The sequence below is a fragment of the Leopardus geoffroyi genome, chromosome A1, assembly GCF_018350155.1.
Source record: "Leopardus geoffroyi isolate Oge1 chromosome A1, O.geoffroyi_Oge1_pat1.0, whole genome shotgun sequence".
Taxonomy (NCBI): domain Eukaryota; kingdom Metazoa; phylum Chordata; class Mammalia; order Carnivora; family Felidae; genus Leopardus; species Leopardus geoffroyi.
Genome location: NC_059326.1, coordinates 168,626,718 through 168,635,085, shown reverse-complemented (window position 1 = coordinate 168,635,085; position 8,368 = coordinate 168,626,718).

Here is an 8,368-nt window from a genome sequence, read left to right as displayed (position 1 = left end):
CACAGTGATGAGTCTCAGTATAGTTCTTTTTTCATCCATTGTGCTATATACTTGGGGCACCCTTTCAATCTAGAAATTAAGTTGTGTAATTCTAGGAATTTCCTCCTCAATTACTTCATTGATGATTTCTTCCTTTGTATTTTTCTTTCTTTCCTCTTTCTGGAATTCCAATGGTTTGAATATTAAACTTAATATGCTTTTCATTTTCTCCTGTCTTAGTTTCCATCTTTTTGTTCCTCTGCTCTACTTTCTGGAATAGTTCCTTAATTTTATCTTTCAATCCTTCTATTGTGGTATTCGCTTTTGCTATATTTTCAGTTTCTAGTATTTTTTAAATGTTTATTTTTGAGGTGGGGGGAGGAGCAGAGAAAGAGGGAGACAGAGGATCTGAAGCAGTCTCTGTGCTAATCAGGGCTCAAACTCATGAACTATGAGATCATGACCTGAGCTGAAGTTGGATGCTTAACTGCCTGAGCCACCCAGGCATTCCAGTTTCTAGTATTTTTAAAAATAAATTTAGTTCTATTAGAACCTTAATCCTGTTTTCAAATTTGCATTACCTTTTGTTATGTAAGCCTATTTTTCCAACATTTTAATCCAAAGATTTCAAACATACACAAATGGTGAAAGAGTAGAGTGATAATAATCATACACACACTACCCAAATTCGGTAATTGTATACCATCCAAATACAATAATTGTTAACATTTTACTACCTTTGTTTTTATCTATGTCTACATATGTATATATGTATATTTTGCTAAGCCATTTGAAAATCAATTGCAGATACCATGTTACTTCACCCCTAAATTCTTTCATGGATACAATGTGATCAGTTTATCCTCATTTGCCATTGATTTTCCTAGGTTTTTTAAAATGTTTTATTTATTTTTTGAGAGGAAGGAGGAGGACAGAGGATCCCAAGTGGGTTCCATGCTGACAGGCTGATAGCATCAAGTCCATGTGGGGCTCGAACTCACAAAACATGAGATCATGACCTGAGCCAAAGTCCGATGCCCAACCAACTGAGCCAGCCCGGTGCCCAATTGTCCTAGTTTTTAAACTGAATGCCCTGTGTCTTGAGAACCCCGCTCAGGACAGTCGATCATCCTCAGTAACTCATAGTGATGACATTCTCCTACATAATCATAAAACCATTATCAAACCTAAGAAAATTGACAGAAATTCTATATCATCTTCATTCCACTCTACATTCGAATTTATCCACTTGTCTTTATAATATATATGCGTATGTTTATGCGTTTGTGTATGTGCATGTGTGTGTATATTAAGCTTTCTACCCTCTGCTTCTCTGACATTAACTTTTTAAGAAATCAAATGAGTTGTCTTCTAGAATAATGCCTCATTACATTTTTGGATTTTCCTGATTGTTCTTGATGTCATTTAGTTTATTCTCTGTCAACATTATATTCTGCATACAGGCAGTAAGGATTAAACTTTGATTGGGCTGAGGTTAAATGTTTGGTGTGAATACTCTATATGTTATACTATATACCTCAGAATGAATCACATCAGGAAGCACAAAATGTCACGGTTCCCCGCTATCAGTAATATTAGGTTTGAAATCTCAGGTAAGGTGATGATCACCAGATATCTCCATTGGAAATGCATGTTATCTCCTTTGCAATTAACAAATAATCCGTGGAATAATATTTTAGGACCCTTAATATATTCTGCTCCTCACAACTTTTCATCTCATGATTTTAGCATTCATTGATGATTTTTACTGGTAATATTATTTCAAATGGGGCACAAAATCGTGATTTTTCTATTTCACTCATTCCATATTTATTAGCTGATGTTGTTCTGTAATAAAGAACTTTCTCTAAACTGGGGATAAACAATAGTTTCTCTTAAAAAGAACTAGTAAGTCTTTGCTTTTTTCTCTTACATTCCCAATTTTCAGAATAAGGAATGGTGCTATTAGCCCTCCAAAGGTAGCAAATAGGATCTTTCCCCTTCATCCCCAATCAATGAGGGGTAATAGGTTTTTTGTTGTTGTAATATAACAGATTTTATAATTTTGTTTTATATATAATACAACAGATTTTTTTTTATTTTAGAGAGAGAGAGAGAGAGAGTGGGGAAGAAGGGCAGAAGGAGAAAGAGAGAGAATCTTAAGCAGGCTCCACACTCAGTGCAGAGCCCAACATGGTGTTTGATCCCATGATGCTGTGCAAAAAAATCTCTTTAATTTCAATAAACATATATATGGATCATTTTTTATTTTTATAGGTTTTTTAATTTTTATTATTTTTATTTTTAGAGACAGTGCAAGCAGGGACAAAGGGGGAGAGAGAGAATCTCAAGCAGGCTCCACACTCAGTGGAAGAGCCCAGGACAGGGCTTGATCCCATGACCTGGGATCATGACCTGAGCCAAAGTTAAGAGCTGGATGCTGAACCAACTGAGCCACCTAGGTGCCCCTATATGGATCATTTTAAATGACAATATAGTGCTTCATTGTGCAACTAAAACAAAATCTGATCAGTCTTCTATGATTACAATTTTAAAGGCACTATTATCCTCTCCACTTGCCTATTTTTTTTCATTTATTTTTATTGAATATCCAAACAGATTTTTGATTAGACAAAACTTGAAAATTTTCTTTAGAGAAAACAGAAACCCAAAAAGGCAAAAGACATACAATTAAATTATTAAAATTAACATTTTTACATTTTACTTTTCCATGGAAGCTCTAATAAGTTTGAACATGGACTGGAATTCTATCAAAGAGAAGTGATATCACAGCATTGATATCAAACAGCCTGTGTCCTGACTGGTATTTTAAAAAAAGATGGAGCCAAACAGCAGCTCTCTAAGTCTCCTAGCTTTGGCAGAAGAGTGTGTTTCTAGAAGCCAGATTTTAAAACTTGGATACTAATTATCCATAATGAAGATCCTTCTTTTGTAAGTCATATGTTTCAGAAGTGCTTTACTAAAATGTCTTCAACCCTAAAATTAATTTTGTCTTTAACTTTCTTTTCAGTTAACCTTAATCCAGTTATGGGAAATTGGACTCAGGTAAGTATGGATGGTAATAGAATTGTTTATTTTTCTTTTTTAGCTCACTTATCTCATTATTAAGCTTTTAAGTATAATGGATACTAACAGCTCAGTGTTTGGCCAAATTGCTTATTCCAGATGAACTGGATATTCAGGGTTATTTTTATTTAGGAGGAAAAATGGCAGAGGAAAGCATGTGGTCAAAAAGAATGACGGAACGATGAGCCTAATGAAAGGGTTGGCTGGATGTTCTCCAGTATCTCTTTAAAATGAGATTTCTTGGGGCGCCTGGGTGGCGCAGTCGGTTGAGCGTCCGACTTCAGCCAGGTCACGATCTCGCGGTCCGTGAGTTCGAGCCCCGCGTCAGGCTCTGGGCTGATGGCTCAGAGCCTGGAGCCTGTTTCCGATTCTGTGTCTCCCTCTCTCTCTGCCCCTCCCCCGTTCATGCTCTGTCTCTCTCTGTCCCAAAAATAAATAAACGTTGAAAAAAAAAATTAAAAAAAAAATAAAATAAAATGAGATTTCTTGACCCAGTTATCTAAGAGAAAATTTAGAATTCCCCCCCCCCCAAATGCTCACTTACTAAATTGACTTGGATATTCCATCTGTAGGATTAATATTTTGAAACAAATTCATTCCCTTAGTCATCCCCAATGAATTGTGTTTAACCTGACTTAGCGCAGGGAATTAATTCTGTGTTATAGTAAATGTATTTTGAAATTTCTAAGTGTGTGGAAGTAAAGTTCTGTTCAAGAGCATGCCAGTTACTTAAAATATTAAGAAAGGGTGATTCTGATTTTTCTTCTGATGTTCTTCCACCCTGATTTTGTATATTGGTCTTTTTCGTTCATGGTCAACTCTTTGACCCACCAATGAGCCAACTTAGGATCCTAGACTTTTCTGGAAAGATTTACTAGCGGTTCTTTCTTTCTTTCTTTCTTTCCTTTTCTTTCCTTTCCTTTCCTTTCCTTTTCTTTTCTTTTCTTTTCTTTTCTTTTCTTTTCTTTTCTTTTCTTTTTTCTTTCTTTCAGTACATAAAGATTTGCAGTGGGAAGTTCTTTCTTCCGCCATGTTGAGGCAGCATGTTGAGGTTGCTAAGTGACTGGGCAAGGAAATTACATTCATATTCATCATATGCCTGCACTTCTCTGCCTACATGAATTGAAACTATTGGTATCACGACGAGGTTTATTGTCGGCATCTTCGCCATCTGCATGCTTTTCACACTCTTGCTGATTGCTTTTCTCAGCTTCACATTTCAGCCTTCATTTCACATTGGCAATGCAAAGATATGAGTCACTGTGGCTTAACAGTTTGAATAATGGCCCCTCAAATAGGATCTCTGGGCACTCTGCTTAAGCAGGGGCTTTCCTTGCCACAATGGACATAAAGCCTATGCCCTCTGTAAAGTGAGGAGAACAGTTTGAAAAAGAGAGGTTAGATTTAGTATCTCGGTTGTCCTCTTTGAACTGGGGTTGTGACTTCATAAGAAGAATGTTCTCGGCCTGGTGGTCTGTGAGTCAGGGCAGCTTTGCTGTCATTTTGAAAAATTCAATTGAGTTTAATACCAAGTGTTTAATTCAACACATTGACTGACTTCTCAATCTGTCCTACGCACGATGTGGGCATAGACATGAGTCTCTGCCATATGTTCATTCAGCTGACCAGGTGAACTAAGTTAGAGACTTCTCTAGCTGTCCTTTTTCTCATTCATGGCTGTCTTGGGGACAGTGAGATGGCCTATAGGAGCTGTTGGGAAGTCCTGGGGGACAAATAAAAAGGATGTATAAGTCAGACTATAGATAATTAACTTGGCTCTCTTTTCAAAATGTTTTCCACTATTTCTGGAGCAGGGGAGCAATTATCCAAGTTCTTTCATCTGAAAGCTCTAGTGCTCCACATTTATGGTATTCATGGGAGTCCAGACTGTTCCTGAAGTTACACTACATCAATGTCACTTGCAGTTAAACAATTTTACACATAACTAGTCCTTTCTTCCTCAGATCCTGTCATTTTGCATGCAGATAATTTCTATGGGAAACATGTGCCATATTCAAAATCAGCTTTCAGCCTTCATAAGTCCTATATGTACATTTCTGACGAGCAAGTGTCACTTCTCCAGAATTTGCAAATATCACAAAGGCATAACATTTTCTTCCAAAATGCACCTTTTGAGCATACTTTGGCACATATTCTGAAAAAAGATTTGAAATATGCTCTTTACTCAACTGCCATTGGGAGGAAGTTATCCAAAAAATACATTATTCTCTATTTCTTTTTTGTATAATGTACAAGTCAGAGCCTCACTGGGGCATCTTTCTTTCCATTTTGATTGATCCATCTAATTTGCAATTTGGCTTAGTGGTTACTGAATCAGCCCAGCAACCATTGCCCGGCATCATGTACTCTTTTCATAAAAGCTAGTGTCAAAAATGCACTTGTTTTTGTTTGTACCCAAATGTATAGAATAGAATCATTATATTTTACATCTGAAACTAATATAACACTGTGTTTTAATTATACTTGAACAAAAAAAGAAGAATCACATATAACTCTGTTCTTTTTATGATACTATTTTAAAGGGCACTTTAAAAATTTGGGGGTATATATTCTACAACTTACAGATTTCATTTGATTTCTAAATTTTATAGAAATCTCTATTCTCTGACTTAATGATACCAAGCCCATTCTTTTTAACATGCTTTACCTAATCAGGAAATATGCCCCATGTTTTCACCTAACCAAAGGAGAATCACTTCTTTAACTGACTATGCCACTCATGACTGAGCAAAGCAACTTTTTCAGCACTATTTTAAAATTAACAAACAACTTCTTAAATGAATATTCATGGTTCAAGCAAAGTCAATGGAAATGAAAATGTGAGAAATGTGCCTCCACTATCTTGACACCCAAACAAATAAAACTTTGAGTTCCTTTCCAGTTTTTATTCATACACATTGGCAAATTTGTCATAGTTACCAAGTGTAAACAAAATCTTATGCTCTGTTTTTCATGTAATGTTTCATAATAGTTTTCCTTCATGTTGAATGGTCTTCAAAAACTTAAATCATAATGACTACACAGTATCCCTAACAGTTCACTTTGAAAAATGCATAGAAAAGCCAATACAAAAGCCCACATCATTTCTCCCAATCATGCCTAAATACACATGAGAAATCTGAATGGAAGTGGTTATCAAAAAAAAAAATACACTTTTTTCCTAGTGACAATTTCCCTAGTCACAGTTCTCCCTAATACCAGGGAAGTTCTTCTCCCTGCTCATCTGTGGCTGTTTCAAAACATATCTCCAAAATCTTTGACACTCCTCCTTTCAGAAGATGGAATCTAATTCTCCTCTCCTTGATTATAGGCAGGACTCACTTCTAACAACATGTGGTAGAAATAATGCTCTGTGACTTCTGCTTGGTCTTTCAGGATGCTTGCCATTGAAAACCAGTCACCACCATGTTGTAAGGAAACCCAAACTATATAGAGAGGCCACACGTGGGCCTATGGGCCTACAACTTCAGCTAGGTCTTCAGCCAATAGCCAGGATCATCCACTAAACATGTGAATAAATAACCTTCAGAAGACTAGCTGGTGAGTTTCAAACCTTGCACCTGAAGCTCTGAAGATTGTGGAGCAGAGACAAGTCATCTACACTCACAGAAACCATGAGAGATAATAAATGATTATTATTGTTCTAGTGCAAGCCTCTTCAGTGAGCCTGAAACAGAAAAACACTTAACTTCCCCCTGGTAGATGTGCTCAGACTTTCAGAAACTTTGTGTTGACCTCTCTTTCAGGAGTCAGGACAAGAAAAAAGAAAAAACAAAAAAAAACAACGTACTATTTGGCTTTTTGTTTCTTAGCAAATCATCATTTTGTTCAGTTGATTGTTCATAACTCTTTTGGTTACAAGTTTCAGAAAATTCAACCCCAAAGTAGTTTACACAAACAAAGGAAATTATTGTTTCTTGTGTCTGAAAGGTCCAATGCAGATCTGGCTTTAGAAACAGGTATATGAAGAAAATGAAACGGGATAAGAGTGCACTTAACATGGTGAGCACTGAGTAATGTGTAGAACTGTTGAATCACTACCTTGTACACATGAAACTAATATAACACTGTATGTTAGCTATTCTGTAATTAAAAAAGAGAGAGAAGCAATGCCATTGGAACCTAGTGTGTCTCCAACTTTTTGTGGCTCTGCTCTTGTCCCTGTTTCTTCATTCTTAGCTTCTAGATGGTGACAAGATGGCAAAAATAATTACAGGCCACCCATCTTCCAGGTGCAAGTCTTAACAGAAAAAAAAAAATGTACCTCCCTGTCAGCAGACCCAGCACAAAGTCTGATTACATTTCAGCAGCTCTGATTGTGTGTGTGTGTGTGTGTGTGTGTGTGTGTGTGTGTGTGAGAGAGTGTGTGTGTGTGCCCACCTCTGAACCCGTTACTATAAATTTGGGAATGTGCAGTGCTAACCAAGTCACCTGAACTTCTGTGGGGCACACGAAATAGAAATTGAGAAGATGATTCTGAGAAGAAATCAGGATGTAGTAACCAGAGAGGGACAGACAGGTAGGTAGAAATAATTGCACAGTAAAGTTAAATAAAATGAACATAACAAATAGGGCAATGAATAAACTGAAATTTTCCAAGACATACTAGCAAAACACCTTCTTTCCTCCTGCCTCCTTTAACCCAATGAACAAGTACAGAGAGTGTACTGTCCACTGAGGTGGTTTAGAATTCCATTTCTAAAGACTACATTTTCCATCAAGTTTTTAAAGCTGTTTACAAAAAGTGTTATTCTACTACTTCTGATTTTAAATCCATTAAGCACTTATAAATATCTAAAAAGACTACATTTTTCATACAAAATCTTATTTACCCACTAGGTATACAGCACTGTTAAAGAAAACTGCATGCATTTAACAATGGTTATAATCTGATGTATCTTCTAAATATAACCATTTTGGCCTTATAACATTCCCTCCTCACTTCCCTATCTTTTCCACCAATCCAGTAGACAAGCACAGGCATGTGTAATGCTTAGAGGTGATGCAACCAATTTATATCCAAAAGCCATTTACAAAAGACAAGCTTTTCTCTGAATTTCAAGACAAAAGGTACAAAATGTGCTAATTTTACTACTTTGTCATATACTGGTAAGCTCTTTAACATCTAGAGACTAGACATTGCAATATCAGGATTTGTTTGTTCATTAGTTAAACTATATACAGCCAAAAAAAAATGCACATAACATACAGAAAAACAGTTTTGTTGGGAATGTTGATGAAAACATTAGCCTATTAAGTTTTGAAATTCTTTCCTTCCGAC